Source organism: Sciurus carolinensis, chromosome 7, assembly GCF_902686445.1.
Source record: "Sciurus carolinensis chromosome 7, mSciCar1.2, whole genome shotgun sequence".
Taxonomy (NCBI): Eukaryota; Metazoa; Chordata; class Mammalia; order Rodentia; family Sciuridae; genus Sciurus; species Sciurus carolinensis.
The window spans coordinates 75,104,184-75,128,275 of NC_062219.1; the positions used below are offsets into that span (position 1 = coordinate 75,104,184).

General features: G+C 39.4%; 1 pseudogene; it reads right to left on the reverse strand.

Moving 5' to 3' along the window:
- Positions 1–19,903: 19,903 nt before the first annotated feature.
- On the reverse strand, positions 19,904–22,813 carry LOC124989244 (glyceraldehyde-3-phosphate dehydrogenase-like; annotated as a pseudogene).
- Positions 22,814–24,092: the final 1,279 nt, after the last annotated feature.

Here is a 24,092-nt window from a genome sequence, read left to right on the forward strand (position 1 = left end):
TCCCTCTTTTCAGTCCTCCAAGCTCTTAGATTCCCAAATATACATCTGGAGGTTCTACCATGTGTCGCTGAACCTTGGTTCCAGGCAGGACATGGAGGTGCCTACCAGGAGCTCCCCAAGATCTTCTCCCTCTCTCCAGGTGCGACTGGTGATGGGGTCATCTGTTCCCACATTGTCATTTTGTGGCTCCTGTTTCTTCAAAGGAGTTGTTATTGAAATTCAAGAGTCCCATGTCTTACAGCCCAAACATCTTTTTTTCCTATTTTCCTGCAGCGTCACCTCTCTCTTCAGGCAGTGCCTGTTACTGACAGAGAGAAGTCCAAGGAAGGATAAGTAAGCATAATGAGGAACCATGGCAAAAGTCTCAAAATATGCTGACATGGTCCTCATCACATGGCAGTGAAAGAGCCCATTATTTACTTTTCTTTACCACAACACTGTGGTGTTTTATGAACATAAAATTTACCCCTTTCTTGTTGTGACACCATTACCTAGCATGGCACCTAACACACAGAAGATGTTCAACAGATGGTCCTTGAGTAACTGGAGAACATATATTTGCTTCCTGGTCATTGGAAATCTATCTTTTTGTTTGTCTACAACCTGTTACAATCATTACTTGGGTTAATTTAGAATATGCACTTTAAATTTACTTATGCAGTTTCTCTTCTATTATTAAAGATTAATGCAGTTAGATTTTAACTTAGTGTCAAATCAAATAGTAACTTAGCAACCTAATTTGGATATTTTCTAGATTTAGATAACAGTGTTAAAGGACTGAATCTTCAACTTTCTTGAAATAACAGTAGATTGAGGACAAATCTTTAATACTCAGTTAATCATTTTATTAATTCATATGAGAGATGCCATAGAAGCTCAGAATCTGATTTTCTGCTGTATTCATTTGATATCGGCCTAATGTACTGACTATATTAGGCAAAGATTAAGGGTTCTCTGAATCTAGTCTCCTCTGTTTCCTTTTATAATACAGCCTCTGAGTCTTATTTGGGTACATGACTGCCTAGTTAGGGATGGTATTTCATAGACTTCCGTGTATATAGGTCTGGTTAGGCAACTAAATTCTCTTTTTTTTGGTGCTGGGGATCGAACCCAGGGCCTTGTGCATGCGAGGCAAGCACTCTACTAACTGAGCTATATCCCCAGTCCTAGGCAACTAGATTCTGTACAATAGGAAGAGAGCAGGAGATGATATCTAAGAGTGGTTTATCTTGGAGTCTATAATTGCAATTTTCTTTTTCTGTCAAGGGAAAGATGTTCTCCTTGCACAAATATGAGATCATTTTGTGTAAGGTTGGGTGAATACTGAGCTTTAGGTCCCAAATCTCTAAAGGCAGCTATGCAACTGCAATACGAGTGAAGTCAAGACTTCAGGCTCTCATTCAAAGAAATCTAGCATTCTATGAAAAAAAAAAGTTGGTATGCCTCCTCTTGAGAAAGTGTAAAACCATTGTTTTATATATTTTGTGCATTTTTCTAGTTGTTTTCAGCAGGGAGATGAAGTCAGCCCTTGCTTTCTTCATCATGGTCAGCAAGAGTGGTCAAAACATGGCCTACGTCTGTTTGATCTTTTATAGTAGTGCGTGTTCCTAGAAGTAGTTCTGTTACTTTTATTTTAAATATCACTAACATCTCTAGACTTACTAGTTTTTCTTTTTTCTCCCTGCTACCTTGCCTAGTACCTCCATCAGCATAATAAAAAGCTGATTAGCTTCCAGGCAATACAGGTACCTTTATCTTGGCAGAAAGAAGAAGCTGGAGGTGGACCTGAGGGGACAGGAATCAATGCTGCAAAACAAACAAACAAACAAACAAAAAACAGATAGTAAACACCATTTAATATCTTTTCTTTTACTCCCTTCTTTCCTGTTTACATTTATATTACCTGTGTACTATCTGTCTGCACCACTAGAAGTCTTTAATTTCTATGAGGTTAGGGACCATACCAGTAGTTTTTATTTCTACAAACTGGGTACTTTTTTCATAGAAGGAGAGCAACATACTGTTGAATGAAAGCATCTGGTGAAATAAGTAAATTAGTTGCATTTGCAAGTAGAATTGGACCAGGAAATTTAGAACCATGTGTTAATAATTTTGAGGTTTTTTTTCCCCTCAGAAGTACTATAACCCACAGACTAAAACTTCTACTAATATTTCCTGTATTAAAAACATTTCTAAGTTAATTGTTATTGGAATTCAGGGTAATTTTTGATCTTATTACAATTATCCACCTCTTCCTGCTTATAAGTTTTTGTGTTAATTACCTTTGGTAGAAGCATTAACAATTATTTGCTCAACAGGGAACTATTTTATAAAGAATCATAGATTCTGAGTTCCTAATAACCTAAAAGGATCTCCAACTTATAATTGTGGAGTAACTTGGATACAGGCCTGTTGTCTGGCAATATGAAGAATCAAATAGTTAAACTCTGTTTTGGAGAAGAAAAGTGAATATATAAAGGAAGGGAATGTTGCTATTTTAGCAAGTAAATGAGTCTTGGTGAGAAATATGAAAAAAAAAAAAACCTAGCTTTATGAAAATCCAGTGAACCTACAAACTTCCTGTAACATTGACAAGGCCCTCAAGGATTTGTTGCTTGCTGGTTTGTTTGCCTTTTTATAAAGGAAGAGAGAAAGCTAAGATTTTTGTGTCTGCATGGCAGGCAATTTCTATAGGTTACTACCTGGTCTCTTAGAAGTTGGTGTGGGTGAAGTTCATTTCCAATGAGGAACAATATTACAACTACCTAGACTATTATAATCAAGCAATCATATTTGACTTTCCTGCAGGTGAAGCAGGTACAGAAGCAGACACAAGTACCATGAGAAGTTGATATCTTTCTTAAAGAACTGAAGGACTTACATTCTTATTTCCTTTTGAACATGTCATGGATAGATGAAAAGGTTTTAAACTTGTCAAATAAGTCCAAGATACTTGAGAAAAGATACTTGAGAATTTGTGGCTACTAGCATTCAATATCTTTAACAGCAGGTCTGCTTTTTTTTTTGTTGTTGTTGTTGTTCAGTGTTCTTGTGACCTTTGTCCCTCTAACCTTCTGCCCAACACTGAAAACACTAGAAGGGTTCTTTCTGTGTGTTCAAGAAAGGCTAGATCAGTCTCTGTTTGTGTCAGAAGGTACCTTAGGGGTCATCTCTCATTCCTCATTGAGAGGTGGGGACCATGAGGCATATAGTTCATGACAGAGTATGGACTGGGTCCTTACCCAAGAAAGGTCTACCTGCTGCACCTCAGCACCAGCCTGTAGCCAGACAGCAAGACCTGTCCATTCTGCACCCTATACGTGTATTAGTTCTGTCTTTCCTCTTGCCGTTGCTAATGTCATTCCATCAAGCTCTGTCATTTCTTACCTGAACTAAGCAAAGAACTCCTGAGCAGCCTCTTTGTTAAAAACCCTTTAGTAGCTACCATTACCTAGAGAATTAAATTCAATCTTCTTAGAGTCACCTGTGAGACCTCACATGGTCTGACCTTGTTAACCTCTTCTGGTTAGCATCTCCCACACTTTCTGAAGCAGCAGGACTAGACTGTGTGGTTTCCTGAAGACATACTGCTGTTCACGCTCTGAACCCTGCACACCTGAACCATCCCTCCCATCTGCCTGGCAACTCCCTACATCTGCTGTAAAACTCCAGGTAGGATTAATTCAAATACTTCTAAATAACCCCAAGAGCCTATTTCAAGTTGGTAACAACTTAACTTTGATTAAAACTCTGCATGTTTACTACTCCTACTGTTTTGTTTCTGATGTTAGAATTTATATCATTTTATATAGTGTGTATCCCTTGACAATTTATTTTAGCTACAGTTATTATTAAGTTTTACCTTTTAACCCTCCTACTAGGGATAAAATTGCTTTACCCACCATCATTTCAGTGCTAGAATATTCTTTTACTTATATTATTGAACTTGTGCTTTTGTATGTTTCATGGTCTTAATTAGTGACATTTTATTTCAGTTTGAAGCACGCACTTTAGAAATTTCTGTAAGGCAGATCTAGTGGTGATAAATTCCCTTAGCTTTTGTTCCCCTGGGAAAATTTCTATTTGGCTTTCATTTCTGAAAGACAGTTTTGCTGGGTAAAGTATTGTGGTTGGCAACTTTTTTCCTTCAACACTTTTGAATATATTATTCAGTTCTCTCTTGTTCCTGCAATTTTTTTTCCTCCCCTGAAAAATCCTTTGATAGTTGCACTGGGATGCATGTTTTCCTTATCTCTTGCTGTTCTCAGAATTTTTTTTTTTTTTTTCAGTGCTGGGGATTGAACCCAGGGCCATGTGCTTTTGAGGCAAGCACTCTACCAACTGAGCTATATCCCCAGCCCCTGTTCTCAGAATTTTTTTGTCTTCAATTTTTTTTCTTTTTCAGTATGGGGGATTGAACTCAGAGGCACTCAACCACTGAGCCACATCCCCAGCCCTATTTTGTATTTTATTTATAGACAGAGTCTCATGAGTTGTTTAGCACCTCATTTTTGCTGAGGCTGGCTTTGAACCTGTGATCATCCTACCTCAGTCTCCTGAACCCCTGGGATTACAGGGGGGTGCCACTGTGCCTGGCTCTCTTCGATTTTTGATAGTTTGACTATTCATGTTTTGGCGAGTTCCCCTTTGGATTGCATTTGATTGGAAATCTGTGTGTATATCCTACACCTAGATTTTGGCATCTCTTCCCTGATTAGGGAAATTTTTAGCCTTTATTTGTTAAAATATGTTTTCTGGTTCTTTTGTTACAGGGTAAAGGGCTATTGCAAACCAAGGCTGCTGTAGAGACCCCCTCTTCAAACCCTAGGCTTCTAATCATGCCAGACATATTTCAGACATGAGGCTCACAGTAATAAGCATGAGTTTATTAGAAGGGATAGGAAGAGGGAAAAGGCAACAGTCTTTTTTTAATTTAAAATTTTCAATTTATTTATTTTTATTTAATATTTATTTGTTCTAATTAGTTATACATGACAGTAAAATACATTTTGACACATCATACATAAATGGAGTATAACTCTTCATTTGTCTGGTTGTACGTGATACAGAGTTACACAGGACATGTAATCACTTATGCACACAGGGTAATAATGTCTGATCCATTCTACTATCATTCCTAACCCCATGCCCCCTCCCCTCCCTTCACTCCTCTCTGTCTAGTCCTAAACATCTGTATTCCCACTGCCCCCATTGTGAATTAGCATTCACATATGAGAGAAAACATTTGACCTTTGGTTCTTTGGGATTGACTTATTTTGCTTAGCATAATATTCCACAATTCCATTCATTTACCTGCAAATGTCATAATTTCATTCTTCTTTAAGGTTGAGTAATATTCCATTGTGTATATATACCACGTTTTCTTTATCTATTCATCTGGTGAAGGGCACCTAGGTTGGTTCCATTGTTTAGCTATTGTAAATTGAACTGCTCTAAACATTGGAAGTCCTAGGGAAAATTTCCAGAGAATTCCACCCAGGTCCACTTTTTTATTTTTTTTTCTTTTATTGGCACATTATGGTTATACATAATAGTTGGGTTCATTCTGACAAAATTATACATGCATGGAATTTTATTTACTCCATTTCAGTCCTTTGTGCCCACCCTCTCCTTCTCTCCTTCCTTTTTCTGTTCTCCTTCCTATACTCTATTGATCTTTCTTTCACTCTTCTAATTATTCATTTTTGATTGGTGCTTTAGATATACATAAAAGTGGAATTCACTGTGCTATATTTATATAAGCACCTAGCATGGTTTTATTAAATTCATTTCACATTTCCTCCCCTTTCCTGTCCCTTCTCTCTCCCTCCTTCTCTCCTACTCCACTGAAATTCCCTATATTTTTATGATATCTGATCACTACCTGCCTTCCCTCATTTTGCTATAGCTTCCACATATGGCAGACAACATTTGACCCCTGATTTTCGAAGTCTGACTTATTTCACTTAACAGTGTTCTTCAGTTCCATCTATTCACCTGCAAATACCATAATTTCATTTTTCTTTAAGACTGAGTAAAACTACATTATGTACAAAACCACAGTTTTTCTTATTCATTCATCTGCTGATGGGCTTATGGGCTGGTTACATAATTTGGCTATTGTGAATTGTGCTGCTATAAACATTGATGTGGCCGTACACTATAGTGGGCTGATTTTAGATCTTTTGGATATATACCAAGGAGTCAGGTAACTAGGTCATATTGTGGTTCTAGTCTCAGGTTTTGGAGGAATCTCCACACTGCTTTCCAGAGCTGTTTTACTAGTTTGTGGTTCCACTAGCAATGCATACCTTCCCCCCTCATACTCCCCAAAATTTATTATTTGTATTTTTGACAATTGCCATTCTGACAGGAGTGAGATGAAATCTTCGTGTAGTTCTGATCTGCATTTCTCTGTTTGCTAGAGATGAAGAGCATTTTTTTTTCTTTTATTTGTAGGCCATTTGTGTTTCTTCTTTTGAGAAATGTCTGTTTACTTGTTTTTCCTGTTTATTGATTGGGCTATTTATTTTTTTGGTATTAAGCTTTTTGAGTTTTTAAAATGTACTCTGGATATTAATCCCCTGTCAGAGGGGCAGCTGGTAAAAATTTTTCCCATTCCATAGGCTCTCTCTTCATACTCTTAATCATTTCCTTTCCTGTGCAGACGCTTTTAAATTTGATGGCATCCCACTTATTGGCTCTTGGTGTTTTTTCTTGAGCTTTTTGAGGAAGTTGGTACCTGCACTTATATGACTGAGTGTTAATCCTATGTTTTCTTCTGGCAGTTGCAAAGTTTCTTGTCTAAGCCCCAAGCCTTTGATCCACTTTGATTCGACTTTTGTGCAGGCTGAGAGGGATCTAGTTTCATTCTTCTACATATGGATATCCGGTTTTGACTGAAATGCATAGACCATATAGAAGAGAGAATGACATGGTGCTCAGAGAACTGAAGTTTAAGGAAATTGAGTCCCCCTGTTTTTACCACAATATCTTGCCCCTTTTATCTATTAATTATCCTTTGAAAAGCCCTCAGCAAAATTTCTTTGTGAGCATCTTGATGTTTGATTGCAAGATAAGAGGAGGTCCAGGCCATCTGGTGGGGTGTGGTATTATCTTGAAACAATGGTCTTTCTTAATAGGATGTAATTATGGCTGGGGCATGTTTTAACCTATACCAAACCCCATCTTCCAGGTGCTTATCTGTCAGATAAGACTCCCTCTGGTTTTTAGTCATCCTTCATTGTCTTTTCCTTGTTTAGCCATTTATGGCTGATGAGCTACCTAAGACTTTTCATATTAGTTCTCCTTCTGCAACCCCTATTACACAAATATTTGGGCTCTTTATGATGTCCCATGATTCTTATAGGGTTTCTTCATTCTTTTTCATTCTTTTCTCTTTTTGTTACCCTGTCTGAATAATTTCAGATTTTCTATTTCTGAGTTCAGTTATTCTGCTTTACTGGATCTGCTGTTCAGGCTTTTATTGGATTTTTTAGTTTAGTCATTGCATACTTCATATCTAAGGTTTAAGATTTTTTTTGTGGTTTCTTTTTATTTGTCAAACTTGACTTTTTCATGTATTGTTTTCCAAATTTCATATAATTTTCTATCCATGTATTCTTGTAGTTTGCTGAACTTCTTTAAGAGGGTTATTCTGACTTGTTTGTCAACATTTCATAGGTCTCCATTTCTTTAGGGTTTGTTACTGGTGATTTATTGGTTTCTTCTGGCGGTGTCATGATCCCCTAATTATTTGTAATCCTTACATCCTGTATTGTTGTCTGCAAATTTAAGGAAACCACCCTTTCTTTTGTCCTTTATAGGTGTTTTTTGGCCGGGACAGATCTTCACTAATCTAGTCAACAACTAGCAATGAGCAAGCAGGGCTGTTTGGGTTCTTGTTTTAGTCAGCATTTTTGATGCTATGACTAGAAGATCTGACCAGAACAATTTTAGGGAAGAAAAGTTTATTTGTGGGCTCACAGTTTCAGAGGTCTTAGTCCATGGAAGGCTGACTCCATTCCTCAGGGCTCACAGTGAGGCAGAACATCTTGATGGGAGAGCGTAGCAGAGGGAAGCAGCTCACATGATGATCAGAAAGCAGAGAGAACACTTCGCTCACCTGATACATATATATATATACTCCAAAACCATGCCCACAATGCCCCGATTCCTCCAGCCACACCTCGCCTGTCTTCAGTTACCACTCAATTAATCTGATCAGCTGATTTATTTGCTGATTGGGTTAAGGCTTTTGTAACCCAATAATTTCTTCTCTGAACCTTCTTGCATTGTCTTACAGGTAAGCCTTTGTGAGACACCTCATATCCAAACCATAACAGTTCTCTAGCTGGTGGGCTGTTGCCTTTCCTCTGATTTCAGGTAGCACTGCTGCCCAGGTGCTGCTGTGTTTGCTGGTCAGATCAGTTACAGGATGTATGCTCTGGCTAGGTGATTCTGTTACTTGGTATCTGCCTTTGTGCAGGGGTTGCAGGCTAGGCTCCAAAGTCAGACATAGTTGCTGCTCAGGATGGCCATGGCCAGAGGCTGTGCTACTTAGAAATGCAAGATTGAGGACTGTCTCCCTGTCAAATTGAAGCTGTGGGGTGGGCTTTTGACTAAATTGAGCTGCCATTGACACCTTAGGTTAAGTAGGTCTAGTCACTACACTTCTTTGACATGGGTTAAGGTAGGAATCTGTGTGCTTCACAGGGTTGTTGGGATGGGCTGTAAGGCGGGGCATGTGGACTAGTCATCTAGAGATTCAAGCAAGGTCTTACTTCCCACCATACTTCTGAAAGTGACAGGCTTAGTTCTGTGGGTGGGCTATGATGTTTTGGGGGATTTACAATTGGGTGCAATGGCTGGCAGTAACACAAAGGTACCTTCAAGATCTGCATGCTGGTCACTGTGACCCCATTTTTCCTTTCTTTGTTTCTACCTGACTCCTACAGTGGCCTAGCCATGTCATTATTCCCAGGGTTCCTTTGAGGTAAACCAGGAGTGGACTTACTGGGAAGTGTCTCAGATGTGAGAGAAGCTGGATTACTGCCTCCATTTCTCTTTTCCTTCTGTAAAAACTGTGGGCCTGGACCATCCTCTCTATTTGGCATTGTGCAGGCTTGTGTGTGAGGCGGGTAGAGCAGCACAGCCAAAGCAAGACCCTTTTTCTTACTTTTATACTTCAGTTTTCATTCATTTATGTGGAGTACATGGGTGTCTCAAGCTTGTTTCCACGTACTAGGATTTTCAAAAGCGTGTTTTAGTCTGTGGATAGTTGGGGGTGGAGTCTAAAACTTCCAATTCTGACATCCTAATAAACAAGGCTTTCATTTTTAGAAAGTCTTCCAAAACTTTCACATTAAAAACAAAACCAAAAGCCTTCCCTGATCCCACTATTTGTGGTAACATGGATGAACCTGGAATATATTATGCTGGGTGAAATAAACCAGGCACAGAAAAAAAAATTACTATGTGATCTCACTTATGTGTAGAATCTAAAAGGGAGCCCAAAACATAGGGACACAGAGCAGAATGATGGCTACCGGGGGTGGAGAAGTGGGGGAAATGGAGAGATGTTGGTCAAAGGGTACAAAGCTGTAGTGGGTGTAGTGGTACAGAATGATGACTATAGTTAATACATTTTTGTATCCTGGAAATTTGCTAAGAAAGTAGATTTCAAGCACTCTTATCAAATGCACAAAATGGTAATTATGACAGGAGATGGATATGTTAATTTACATGACTGTAGTTATCATTCCATTGTGTATGTGTATCAACATCATGTTGTATATTTTAAATACATATAAAGTTCATTTAGAAAACAGAAAAAACTTCCTTAAGTTCATGTATACTTCTCTGGCTACTGAAGTTCTCTTTGCCCCAAATATCTCTTTCTTCAGCTCTCCTTGCTTCTCAACCCATTGCACTCTATCTTCAGTTACCAGGGCAGGGAAAACCTCTCATCAACAAGTGCTCTGAGACACTTCCAGTCACCATGCCATTGTTCCTTCTCAATTTCCACTAGGTAACATTTTATTATTATTATTATACCTTTTATTATCTTTCAGAAGCGCTTTCTGCCTTGCTTTCCATGATCCCTCAGTCCTCTGGTTTTCTACTTCTCTGGTCTTCTCATTCAGTCCACTTTGCAGGCACCTCTTTCTGATCCATTCCTATCAGGTTGACTTTCCTTACTTAGCCCTCCTTTTACCCATACTATAGTCTCCTACCTACACTGCACCCACTCCCAGAGCCCCATTATTATTGCTATTCCAATATTCTGTCTTTGACCTCAGTTCTGTGCTATAGACCCAAATGTATTAATCTGTATGTTCCAATTGCAATGCTTTGTCTTTGATTCTGAACCTGTTCTCTTTTCTTTTAGTCCCCATCTTGTGATATACCATCTACCATCTAGAGTGTCAAGTCTGGGAGATTATGTTTTAAATCTTGAGTCTTTCTCTTCTCTCTCTCCTCATTGCAGTTACTTCTATTTCTGCTCAATATTTTCTTTACAATCCCTCAAGCCACACAAGTGCTTTTCTGATTTTACTGTCCTTTAATCTATCCCTGCACTGCCACCAGAGGGAGCTTCCTACAGTGTAAATCTGATTATATCAGAAGGTGGAAACTCATGGCTTCCACTGCTGAAAGAAAACAGTCCCGTGGCTTTACAAGGTCCTTCATGACACAGTGCCTGCTAATTAGTCCACACTGCTTATTGCTTACTCCCTTTGCACTTTATTTTCCAGCCATGCTAAAATTAATTCGGTTCCTTTAATAAAGTGTGTTCATGCTCTTCCAAGATGATTTGGTAGTGAATGCATGAATCTTATATTTCTTGATTGAAAAATGTGCTGAAATTTCTTTTTATGTGGGGAAAATAGACATATTACGTGTCTGATAAAGTAAAAATGCTGTGCATATCCCCTTTGAAAATGTGTGATTTTTGGAATGTACCTACATTCAGAATTGTAGGAATCAAAGATAGATAAACAAATAAAATTCAAATAAAATTATTTGGTTAGGTTATTCTGAAATGAAGGTGGGAGGATCAATATGGCATTTATGCTGTCACTTCTCCATCCTTTCAGGTACTGTGTCCTCTTTCTTGAAGAGTAGAGTCAACCTCACAAACCTTGTTACAAGCAAAACAGGAAGCCCCTGCTGGTAGGTGCAGCTCCTAAGATGAAACTTCTTTGCCATTTGTGTGCACGATTATGAGAAGTAATATTTGCACTGATAACATGAGAGTAAAGGAGCTTAGAGAAGTGAATGCTTTCTGTAATTTTCTTTCTGTTTCATATTTTTCAATAAAGACACATTTTTAAAAAAAAACTTGAGAATAATCCCAGTCTGGTTATGCATATCCCTGATAGTACTTGAAGACTTCCAAGGGATATATTGCTTGGACAACTTTAAGAAAATAATTTTGTAGATGATCAAATTCCATTGTGTTTCTTCCTAAAGCTAATCTGTCTGAGCACAATTCTTGGAGTCAGTTTTTCTCCTTTCCACCACCCATTTCACAGTGATCATCTCCTATTTTGCAAAAGAAGTGTGTGCCTTTTGTCTACCCTGACTCTCCTTTTGATGCATTTCCCAGGATATAAAAATCTTCAGGGCCTTTATAAGCAAAGAGATGTTTGGAAATGTAAAGTTCCTGAGTAAGAGCTTGAGATCTGGTAAAAATAAAATAAAATTATAATAAAATTGATATACAGATAATCCCCCAATTTAGGGTGCTTCTAATTTGGACTTTTCAACTTTAAGATGGTATGAAAGCAATATGTATTCAGTGGAAACTTTACTTTAAATTTTGAATTTTGAACTTTTCCTGGACTAGTGATACATGGTAGGACACTTTCTTGTGACTGGGCAGTAGCAGTGAGTCACAGCTCCCACTCAGTCACACAATCATAAGGGGTAAACAACCCATAGTCAATGGTGTACTGTCTTTCCAGCACTATTTGAACATTGTGTTTTCACATCCCATAAATGCCTGTAAAATGCACATTTGTGTCTGCTGCTTATGGTGTGAAGAAGAGGAAGGCAATTCCCTTTTTAGAGGAAACTCAAGATAATCGGCCAGCGTGAAGACAGCAAGATGCTGGGGCCATTGCATGTGAGTTAGGACTTTCACAGTTGATGATCTCAACTGTCTTAAAAGATCAGAAGTTAATTAGTGGTGTCATAAAATTGTCACAAAGAAAAGAGCTGACGACATGGAAAAATTGTTTGTCATGTGAATGGAAAACAAGACATAGACATGCACGCTGCTTAGCTCACTGACAATCCAGGCTAAGGCAAAAAGTGTTTTTCATATGCTAAAAGAGATACTGATGATGCTACATAAATGCAAATGTTTATAGAAAATCATGGGTGGTTCCAATATTTCAAAAGGTGTTACAGTTGTCATAATGTGGAGATCAGCAGTAAAAGCTGATACTGAAAGTGCTTAAAAAATTGTTTTTTGGGGGGATGGGTCTTACTGTGTTCTCCAGGCTTGTCTCAAATTCCTGGATTCTAGTGATCCTACTGCCTCAGCCTCCTGAGCAGCTGGGACCTTAGGTATACACTACTGCACCTAGCTAGTGCTGAAGCTTTTAAGGAAGAACTGCGTAGGATGCATAGGGTGCCTGAGAATGAAAAATATTTGCCAGAACAAATATTTAATGTTGATGAAACAAACTTGCTCTGGAAATATGTGCCAGAACATGCACACTCTTGATGCATTCATCAAGAGTTCAAGACAATGCCAGGTTTCAAGAAAAAGACTGTGTAACACTGCTTTTTGGTGAAACTGTTGTAGGGTCCAAATGAAAGCTTTTCCTAGTTAGCCACTTGGAGACTCTTAGAGCATTCAAGTATGTGAGCAAGCATATGCCTACCACTTAATATTGTTATAAGAAGAAAGCCTGAGTGACATTAACATTATTTGAAGACTGTTTTTTGAACTGTTTTATTCTGAAAGCAAAAGAATATTGTAGGCAAAACAACATCCCCTTCAAGAGTCTTCTGAATCTAGATAATTCTGCAGAGCATCCACAGCATACCTGTGACCCACACCCTGATGTAAAGATTGTGCATTGGCTGCAGAACACCACTGCACCCATTCAACTAATGGATGAAGACACAATAGCTGCACTCAAATCTGCTACTTACACTGTATATCTCAACAGGTTGTTGAAACAACTGAGTTTGGCAGAATGCTCTGAGAATTTTGGAAAAGTTTTTTAACACTCTAAGTGCTATCTAGAACATTGCTGCAGCATGGGAAGAAGTCACATAGAAATGCATAAATGATATTTGGAAGAAAGTTTTGAAGCCAAGTGTGAACACATTCGAAGACTTTAATATACATTCTGCTGTTGATGAAATTGTAAATAAGATATTAGTGCTTGAGAAACAGCTGAAATTGGACATTGATGAAGAGGGTATTTATAAGCTCTTTGGCTTAGAGGTTGAGGAGGTTTTCAGTGAGGAGCTGATAGAATTGGAGGAATAAAGGAGTAAAGCAATTGAGGCAGAGGAAGAAGCGGTTTTACATACCCAAGGTGCCAAGAAAGTTCCCAGCAAAGAAACTGGTGGAAGCTTTTGCTATTATCAGCAGTGACCTGTGATGCTAGAAGAAATGGAAGTCAGTGAGGAGAGAATCATAAGAACTGACAGGCAGATGCGGGATGCTCTTACTTGTTAGATAAATACATAAAAAGAAGAAACAGACTGTATAGTCAAAACTTGATGTCTCCAGAAGAACACTATGGCTGTATCCATTGACAAGTGTTGATGCCCTTAGTGTCTTTGACCAGTGATTCTCAAGCCTCATCGGAAGAGAGAAATTGATGACTGTCACTGTAGCATCCTCATCATACAGCAGTTAATTTTAGTTCAATGCTTTAAACATTCCTCAGGCACACTGTGTTCAGCTGGGTACATTAATGGTGAGCACCCATTCAATCATTGTGATTTCTACTTTATACCTAGTTTTCAATAAACTGCATGAGCTATTCAATACTTTATTATAAAATAGGTTTCATGTTAGATGATTTTGTACAATAGGGCAGGTAAATGTTCTGAGCATCTTTAGGGTGGGCTAGATAAGCTGTAATGTTTGGTAGGTTAGGTGTATTAAATGCATTTTTAAATTCTGATATTTTCAACTTAATGATGGGTTTATCAGGATGTAATTCCATATAAGTTAAGGAGCATCTCTGAGCTGTGTGTGTGTGTGTTTGTGTATGTGTGTATTTACAATGCCTAATTTTATTTAGGTAACAGAGGCTCAAAGCTCACCCATCTCTGTGTTTATTAGAATTAGAATTTAGAAATAAAATTCCTGCTATGGAGCACAAATTGAAATTTTTCCTTGAATTGAAAGGAAGTTTGGTTTTTCATGGCACACAAATGTCTGATTTGACTAATTGTATGAGAACTGACTTTGCCGGTGAGGTTTTATATAGCAGACATGTTTCATAAACTGAATGGGCTAACTCTCATATATTATATGAAATATTCTAGAAATTGCATCTCTGTAACTATCATATTTGAGATAAAATTTAAATGTCAGTTTAAAAATATAAGAATATATAGTTTTTCAAAATTGTAGTGTCAAATGGAAAATATTTTATGTGTATTGTAAAGGAAAGCTTTAGTTTTAAGACATAATAATTTAAAAAACAGAAAAATTATGGTTTGAATAATAGGACTTGAGTACTTTAAGGAACCATAGAGTTCCCTTCAACTTAGTAATGAGAAAAATGGGGTAGAGAGAAGTCAATGACTAGTCTGTCCATTAAAATAAGAGCTGACTCTATCCATTTTGCTTGATTTTTCAGACTACTGCTCATTATACTTTCTTTTAAAAAGGCTTATAAAATTGCTATTGACAGTCCATGAACTTTGATTATGTAAGGGAGCATGAATTTACTGTACAGTTTATGAAGTACACATGTATAAATTTAACCCAATAACAATATAATATGTATTATAAACTGAACATTTAATTAGTAGCTGTTTACTTACCTTCCTACCATTTATAAGGGTTTCAAGATGTTTTTGTAATACAAATCTTTTAAAATGCCACCCAGGAAACTATGAATTGATTTTCCCTTTTCTTTCAATAATTTTTCCTTTAGTGAATACTTTTAAAGCTGTTGCAAATATTGTTAATTTACTAATTAACCATCACAGTACCTTGTGAAAGAAAGAACACCAACTTCAGTAAATAGGAGACTTGGACCTAGTTCCAGATGTACTGCTAGTTTTCTGTGTGACTTTGTCACTCTTGAGTGTGTGTGCGTGTGTGTGTGTGTGTGTGTGTGTGTGTGTGTGTTGAATTGATTTCACTCATAGAAGTAACTGTAACTGATGACAACTTCCTGAAGTTTTGCATAAAGAATGTATTTTTATGTAGTTTTAATGCTACTTCTGGCATTTGTGGGAAGGGGTACTGACTGGTTGAAAATATCTCTTGTAGGTGTAGATGGGGGAGGTTGCATATTTGTCAACTCATGTGATACAAATAATTATGTTGGTCTTCTGGTACATGTGCACCCGTGTGTGTGTGTGTGTGTGTGTGTGTGTGTGTGTGTGTTCCTCTTAAACAGGGATTCCTGAAAGGAAATAAGAAGGCAAGAGCAATCATATTCCTTTAATTACTGTGGGGTGACTGCCATTATTTATGAGTTTTTAAAAAAAAATAACTGCCAAGATCACCTCACTCTTTCCCTAGATTAATAACTCACAAGATAACTAATGATGAGAACTAAAAATGAATTTATAAGAATTTGAGGGAAGGGCAGATGAGGTCATCATCTGGGGTTCATTATGTTGTAAGTAGAGCTCTTCAGAAAGATATTGATTGAGTCATATTCCCATGGCTTATACCATTCCTTTGCAGGTCTAGGGATAGATTTGCTTGGTTGAAACAGATTTCTCTCTTTCTGTCTTTTTCTTTGGTGCTAGGGATTGAATCTAGGGTCTTACACATGCTAGGCAAGCTCTACCACTGAACTATACCCCCAGCCCCTCTGAGCTTGCTCTTGATGACAGATTATTTGCTATTAAATTCACATGTATCTGGTGCATAATAACATTATGCCTAGTTTTTAATGGGTAATAGATCGTTCATGAGTCCCTCACCTGAGATAAGCCCTTTCTGGTATCAAGATAACTGGGAAGTAAGTTTATTACTGATTAGAAAAAGTACAAAATTATAGTCCTGGGGATGTAATGTTTTAAAATAACCTTACCTTTAAGGTTATTTAAAAGGGCATGCTGGGCACCATGCTCAAAGGGTAGGGTACTGTCATCAGCAAGCTTGTTTTCCATCTTGTCTTGGAATGTGGTGTGCCTTGTTTATATGACTTATGATCAAGTCACATTCCTGTGAGCCACAGTTTTGGTGTTTGTGGGACCTGAAGAGGACAATGCTCTGGATTTGAAAGGTTGGTAATGTCCAACCTTTCTATCTTCTGTCTGGAGACAGTGCTGTGGCTAATGTGTAGGTGCTGTGAAGCACTGAATGAAAAGAAATTCAACATGAAGAAAAGATAAGAAAATCTTCAAGTATAAACATTCCAAAAGGGAAGCAATTGACTTCTAAACTAGTTTGTTGCCTTCCTTCTTCCTTCTTAAAGTGGATGTGGAATGTCACGGTGAATGGGAGACTGAGTGGGAATGTGCCATGTGCATGGATTATGCATGATCTGTCTGGATGGTTTGCATCAAAGGTGAGTCTACATCTGGAGGTTGATCTTACACTGTACATCCTACTTTGCAGATCTTTAGAAACCTATGTTTAAGCGGGGAGTCAGAACATAGAATAAAAGTGAGCTGTGATTCAGAAATCTCCGTTAGGCAGAGATTGCTGACTGCTCTTTACTAACTGTTCCTCCTTTCCCTTTTAGCAATAGAATCCCTCTCCAGTCAGTTTTAGTGGAGCAGGTGGTCACCCAAGCTACAGAACATATTTGTCAAGTTGTGGTGATATAAGTAAGCTTCAACTATGAAACGTGGGAAGAAATATGTGTAATTTCCAGGTCTTATCCTTAAAGAGCTCCCATTTGTCTTAGATTGTTCTTCATCCCTTCCTGCTGGCTGGGAAATGCTGAGAACAGGTGCAACCTTGAAGATCATGAGTTGCCAATGGTAGAGCCACATTGCCAGCTCTGGACTGCTTTGTGGAAAGTAATAAACTTTTTTCTTAATATTGGCAACTGTGCATGGGGTCTTATTATTATAGCAACTAATTAATGCAGAAAATGATACCCAGGAGTGAGGTCCTACATAACAATAACAAAAACTATGCTTAGAAGTCTGTCAGTGGGTTGCTAGGCAACAGGTGTTACCGACTATCATAATGCCACCTGCAGGTTGTTGAAAAAAACTTGATACAATTTTGACTACCATACTTGGAAGATAGAACATATGCTTACTGAGTCTGATAGTTAGGGTAACTACCTGGAAAACTCAGAAGTCTGGTGTTTACAGACTCTTACTGCATTTTTCAGGAGGTAAATATAAGACAAATGTACTTGGAGCTTGGCAGAAGCAAACCTACAAGAGCCTATCGCATTTTTGAGGAAATTGTTGTGCCAAAAATATTATACGTACAGCTTACATAAGTTTATGACTGTTCTAAGCCACCCGCTTCGTTCTGCACCTGTGTCAGCAGAGCTGGCATATTTGTCAACATCTATTTCATACAGCTATGGGGTCATTACAATGGTGGGTGAGAGCAAACCATCCAGACAGCAATGCCAGGGGTCATGGAGGGTAACTGCCAAATGAGGTTCTTCTTAGGAAGTAGAACTGTGTTCAATCAAGAAAAATACTGTGCTTCTAAGACTGAATCTTCACAGATTCATGATTGGTGTAGATCAGTCATTGCTGTGCACACACCTTTCTCTCTTTCATGAATGGTGGTATTATTGCTGCTGTCCTTCCCTTCTCTACGTTGCGAATGGGGCAGGGGAGAGATTTGTGTGTTAGTTTATAGGTCACTTGAGTGTGAGGAACTTCATTTGAACCTGATGGAAAGGACTTAAGAATCACTCAAAGACCCAGGATTCTGAACTAGAAAATTCATGGGACTTGGGGATAGTGTAAGTGTGTGCTCTATGTACAAAAACGATATGCAGAAATATTTGGATGACCAGATGGTTGGATTGTGATATCAAATCATAACTTTTTTCTACTGTCCTTACTATCCTGCTGCTTTTAGTAAGAAAGAAATGCTAACTCGGCAGAAATGCCAGCTAGGCATGGCATTTCCTCACCTCTCCTATAGCAAAATCCTGACCAATAGGATGTGAGCAAAGAAATATGTTTATTGCTTGTGTCATCTCCTTCAAGATTCTTTTGTTTGTGCTGGTTGTTTTTGTTTTTCTCTCACTAATTATGGAATGGTGAGACTTTGGAATGATCTTGAGAATCATGTGTAGAGAATAGTAGAGTTGACTCTACAGGTCTAAATTATTTACATCTAGACTGCTCTGGAAGAGACCTCTTTAAGCAACCTCTTTATGCTCTACTCTGGAATTGCTTTGTTTGAGGTATTTTGTTACAAAAGACTAATTTCTTCTCATATTACTCAAGTAACTGTAGGTGCACTCCTGATAATAGTAACAGAATGGCTTGCTAGAATGTAGCTACTCAATTCTGAAGTCTGATAACACTACCATGCCACAGTGGAGACTCTCTCTGATGGTGGGGTTGCTTGTGTCTATCTTGAACAGTGCTGGTTAGAAGGATGTGGTTTTTCTGAATCTGGTTATTATTTGCATGGTTTCCTTCTTTTCTGGTGACTTTAATTAAATAATGCTTATTTAACTTTTTATATTTTATGAAGCTGGAGGACATTCTGTATAATCCAGTATGTATTTATATAATTAGATGAACCCCTGGCGTTCATGGAGAACCCTGCTGTAATAGGCAGAAATAGTACAAGATGAACCTTAATGAACAGAAGTATGGTGTGAGATGCACCAAATAATGAGTGTTCTGTATATTCTATAATGATGATACTATAATGATATCCAATGTATACTCAGTGTTTTAGTCAGTTTTTTACTGCTGTGACTAAAAGATCTGACCAGAACAATTTTAGAGGGGAAAAGTTTATTTGGAGGCTCACAGTTTCAGAGGTCTCAATCCATAGACAGCTGGTTCCATTCCTCAGTGCTCCAGATGGGGTAGAACATCATGATGGAAGAATGTAGCAGAGGGAAGCAGCTCACATAATGATCAGGAAGCTGAAAGAGACTCCACTTGCCTGATAACAAATATAACCCCAAAGGCAAACCCTCAGGGACCCACTTCCTCCAGCCATACCTGCCTTCAGTTACCACTTAATTAATCCCACCAGGGGATTAATTCACTGATGGATTTAAGACTCTTACAACCCAATCATTTCTCCTCTATACCTTCCTGCATTGTCTCGCAAATGAGCTTTTGGGTGACACCTCACATACAACCATAACATTCAGTTAATTTAATTCTTTAAACAAGTTTCAGTTTTCTGCTACTAAAGCTGAAGTAGAATCTCACTTCCTTGGACACCCATAAGATGACCCATCACCACATTCATATTATGGGGAGTGGGTAGAGAGAGAGAGAGAGAGAAAGGGGGACCTTCTAGGAGACTCAAGGTGGTAAGATTGTATTCTCCATTTATTTACTTATTTAGATTGGATGCAGTGAACTTTATTGATGGTACATAACAAAGTAGACTTCCTAAGCTCCTGCCCTTCTTCAGGAGGCCTGGGAGAGAAGCTGGGAGGAGGGGAGATGCTCAGTGTGTTGAGGAACTGAATTGGGGAAGGGACTGCCCGGCAGCTGAGGGCCTCTCTCTTCCTCTCATGCTCTCACTGGGGCTGATAGTCCAGGGCTCTTCTTACTCCTTGAAGGCCATGGGCACCATAGTGTCCACCACCCCATTGTTACAGCCAAATTAATTGCTATACAAGGAAATAAGTTTGACGAAGTGGTCATTGAGGGCAAGGCCATGTCCAGCATCAAAGGTGGAAGAGTGGGTGCCTCTGTTAACATTGCAGGAGGAAACCTGGTCCTCCATGTAACCCAGAATGCCCTCCCAGGCCTGCTTCACCACCTTCTTGATGTCATCACATTTGGCATATTTCATCAGGTGGCAAGTCAGATCCATTACCTATACTTTGAACCCAAATGCTTGGAAACATGGGTGTATGCAGGGATGATGCTCTGGGCAGTTCTACCTCCATCATGCCTCAGATTTCTAGAGGAACCATGGTATTCTGGGTGGCATGGACTGTGGTCATGACTCCCTCCATGATGTCATAGTTATGAGGACCTTGACCAGGAGGTCTGAACAGTTGGTGGTACAGGAGGCGTTGCTGATAAACTTGAGGGAGTTGTACTTTTCCTGGTTCATGCCCACCACAAACATGGGAGCATCAGCAGAACGGGTAGAGATGATTACCTTTTTGACTCCACCCTTCAAATGAACATATGATGGGAGGGTGCACATATTTTTATACCCACTAATGCTGATATCCTCAAGGTAGGCGGTGTTCTGTGACAAGTGGATTAATGATATTTATTACAAAACTGGACTCCAAATAATATTATAAAGTTGGTACTCCAAGAAGTTTTGGAACAGGCCAATAATGATATGTTCTCATGGACAAAATATAGTGAAAGTGGAATTTGAGAGGAATTGAAATAAAGATATTTTCCTTGTTGTCAGAACACTTTTTCAGCTTGAGTAACTGATCTTCAAGAGCTTGTATTTGTAATGGCCATCAGTAAGTAAGGGAGCTTTTCTCATTGGTTGTGAACTCATAGTACTTGGAATATTACCATGAACTGCTCTTTATACACAGAGATCACGATCATGTCTGGGTAGTTGTAAAGGGAGATCAGTGAACTACTGCTGGCAGCAACTGCACTGGTTGTAATGCCCCTGTCCATCCTTTCTTCTGTCTCTGACACCACCTAAATAAGAAGGGATGTGTTTGCATGATGCCTGAAGGGCACTCAAATGAGGCTGACCAGTTTTAATGTTCAGGTAGAATTCTTGGTGTTAGGTTTGTAACTACGAGGCATTAACCTAGTGAGTTAGCATAACAGACACTAAGTAGTTAGTATGTATTTGAATCTTGCACATATTGTTTAGTATATAAAATCTATTAAATCTGGGAACTCAAACATAATAGGAATATATTACTTCATTTATAGTTCTGCCTAAGATCTTTCAAGATCGCAAAAAGACCCAAAAAGTAAAACTTCACATTAAAGGTTTTCCTGTGGTATGCAGCATATATATTATTTATGTTAATAATCTGAAATTTACAAAGGCCATTTTAATAGTGGGCGAAAGAACCCACTATTAAAGAAACAAAAAGTCATTTTCTTTTTTCTAGGTCATTGACACTGAAATGTTTTTAGTGGTCCTGTGAAAACAGAGAATTAAAAAATTCTCTTTCCTGCTCTAATATCTCTCTCTCCTACCCTCTAACTTTGGTGAACCATATGACCTGTATCTGAGGCTTTCTGGTGTTTTTACAAATGGATATTTCAAGTAGCAGAATTAGTTAGAAGTTCTGCAATATAGAATGTGTTTCTTATGTCACATTAACTCTGCTGCAAATAGTTTTTTTTTAATTAACATGAAGTTTCTATTTTTGTTTATTTGTAGCAGATAATGGTTTTAAGAAAATCTCGAGGCTTTTATTTCTACAAGGTTGACATTGTGAAATTAAACTGTTCAAGCTTTTTGCCAGAATGTCTCAGAGTTAGAAAGAAGATCAGAGATGTTGAACTTGATGTTTACTCTCCCTTATCAAGTCTGGTGTTAGGAGCTGCCTTAACTGGGATCGTGAGTTTATTTTCTAACCCTGTATCTATGGACACTGATGTTGGGGAAGGGGAAGATGTAGATGGGGAAGGGAGCAGTGAGGTTCTCTTTTGTCAACACTATACTTAGGTTAATACTCATGGGATTACAGAATTTAAAAATGTAGAGGGTATCAGAGATGATTACATCCCTCACTTTTTAGGCATTGGAAATGGATCCCTAGAGGTTAAGTCCAGCTGCCGTCACAGCTGGCTGCTGGTGGTGCCTCATCCCAGTGACTAGTGAAGATTGCATCAGTGTGTGGAAGTCTGGTTGTATTACCTATGTTTAGGCCGTGTTCTCTCCCCTGGCATTTGTAGTTTGTTGCAGCCTCATTTCTCCCTTCCTGCCTCCATCTTGTCATTTAGGTAGACCTGTCCTCAGTCTCTCCCCAGTGAGGAGTCTTGCAAACAGAGCGTTTCCCTTAAGCTTGTTTTGTGCCTGTGTTCACTTCACAAACGGCCTCATTACCATCTTCATCATCATTTTAACTTCTTTACTTGGAGATCCAACCCACAGATGTTAAGATGACAACAAAATAAGCTTGCAAATGAAGTAAGAAATAAGAATGTGGTAGATTTCAAAAATATAATAATGTCATACAATTCTGAAAAAAATAAAAAGAATGGAGAAGAGGAGAGAAGGGAGGAAGGAGTCTTTTTCATGATCATTCTTCCTCAAGGGGACACACTTCTTCCTTCTGAGCAAAACTTGCCCATGCTGTAGCACATGGACACTCTGACTTAGACCTCTCTACTCCATGGAAACTGGTTCAGTACACATCGACGTCACTTTTGGATTGCCAAATCCAAGGGATGCTTTTCTTGGCCTTTCCTGACTTGATCTTTCTATATATTGACACATTTTGTAACTTACCCATTGAAGTAGTCCTTCTTGTATCTTCTGTAACAAGACTGATTTCTTTCTCATTTTCCTATTCCTTGAATATTTATGTTGCTGATTCATATGTACCTCTCCATGGGCTGTGCCATTTATTGGGACTTAGGATGATGTCCTGCTTAAAAGTTTATATTCTGGAGTCAGATTACCTGTGTTTAAACCCTATCTGTCCCACTTGGATCAGTTATTTAATTTCTTGGTGCCTCAATTCTGAAAAATGGCAATATTACTAGTACATCACCTAGTGTTGGTTTGAAAATTAAAGTATCTAATATTCAGGGGGTTTCAAGATGCCAGACTAGAGGGCGGCTGCATTTCATGTTGCTCCAGGACGCAGGATTCAAAAGAGGAGATAGTGAGAGACTTGGGACCAACTCAAAGCCACCGGGTGAGTCTCTCCCGTTGGGGAGGCGTCCCGGATGGGGCGGTAGTCCTGGAACGCAGGGAACTTTGTGAAGTAGAGTTGCCTGGGGAGATGCCCCTCCCCCCCGCTGGAGCAGTAAACACGGACAACTGGGAACATTGTAGAGGTGGCTGCTCAGCACAGTGCTTGGACTCGGAGCAACCACTGGCGCTCCGGGCGGCTGCCTGAGGAGGAGCTGCGTGGCAAGCTGTTTGGACTCAAAGCGATCACTTCTGAACACCGGGGGGGCTGCCCGGAGGAAGAGGAGGAACGTGGCGGGTCGCTTGGTCTAGGAGTGACTGCATCAGAGCTACAGGCGGTTGCCAGAGGAGGAGCTGCATGGTGAGCTGTTTGGACTCAGAACGACTGCTTCTGAACACTGGGGGACTGCCCGAAGGAAGAGGAGGAACGTGGTGGGTCACTTGGTCTAGGAGTGTCTGCATCAGAGCTCCGGGTGGCTGCTCAGAGGAGGAGGCAAGTGGCGAGTTGTTTGGACTCAAAGTGACCACTCCTGAACACTGGTGGCCAGGCCGGAGGAGGAGTGCAGCGGGTCGCTTGGTCTCGGAGCGACCGCTCCTGAACACCAGGGGGGCTAACCCGAGGAGGAGGAGGAACAGGGCAGGTCACTTGGACTTGGAGTGACTACCTAGGGCTATGGGCGGGTGGTGGGAGGAGGAGACGCGAAGTGAGTTGCTTGGACTCCTAGTGACTGCGTCGGAATACCAGGCGGTTGTCCAGAGGAAGAGGTGTGTGGCGGGTCTCTGGGGCTTGGAGCTATTGTACGGGGCTCCAGGTGGCAGCTCAGAGGAGGGGCCGCATAGCCAGGCGATTAGGTGCAGGGCAGGGTCCCAGGACCTAGGCGGCTTCTTGGTAGAAGAGCCACACAGAGACACGCTTAGGGCGGAG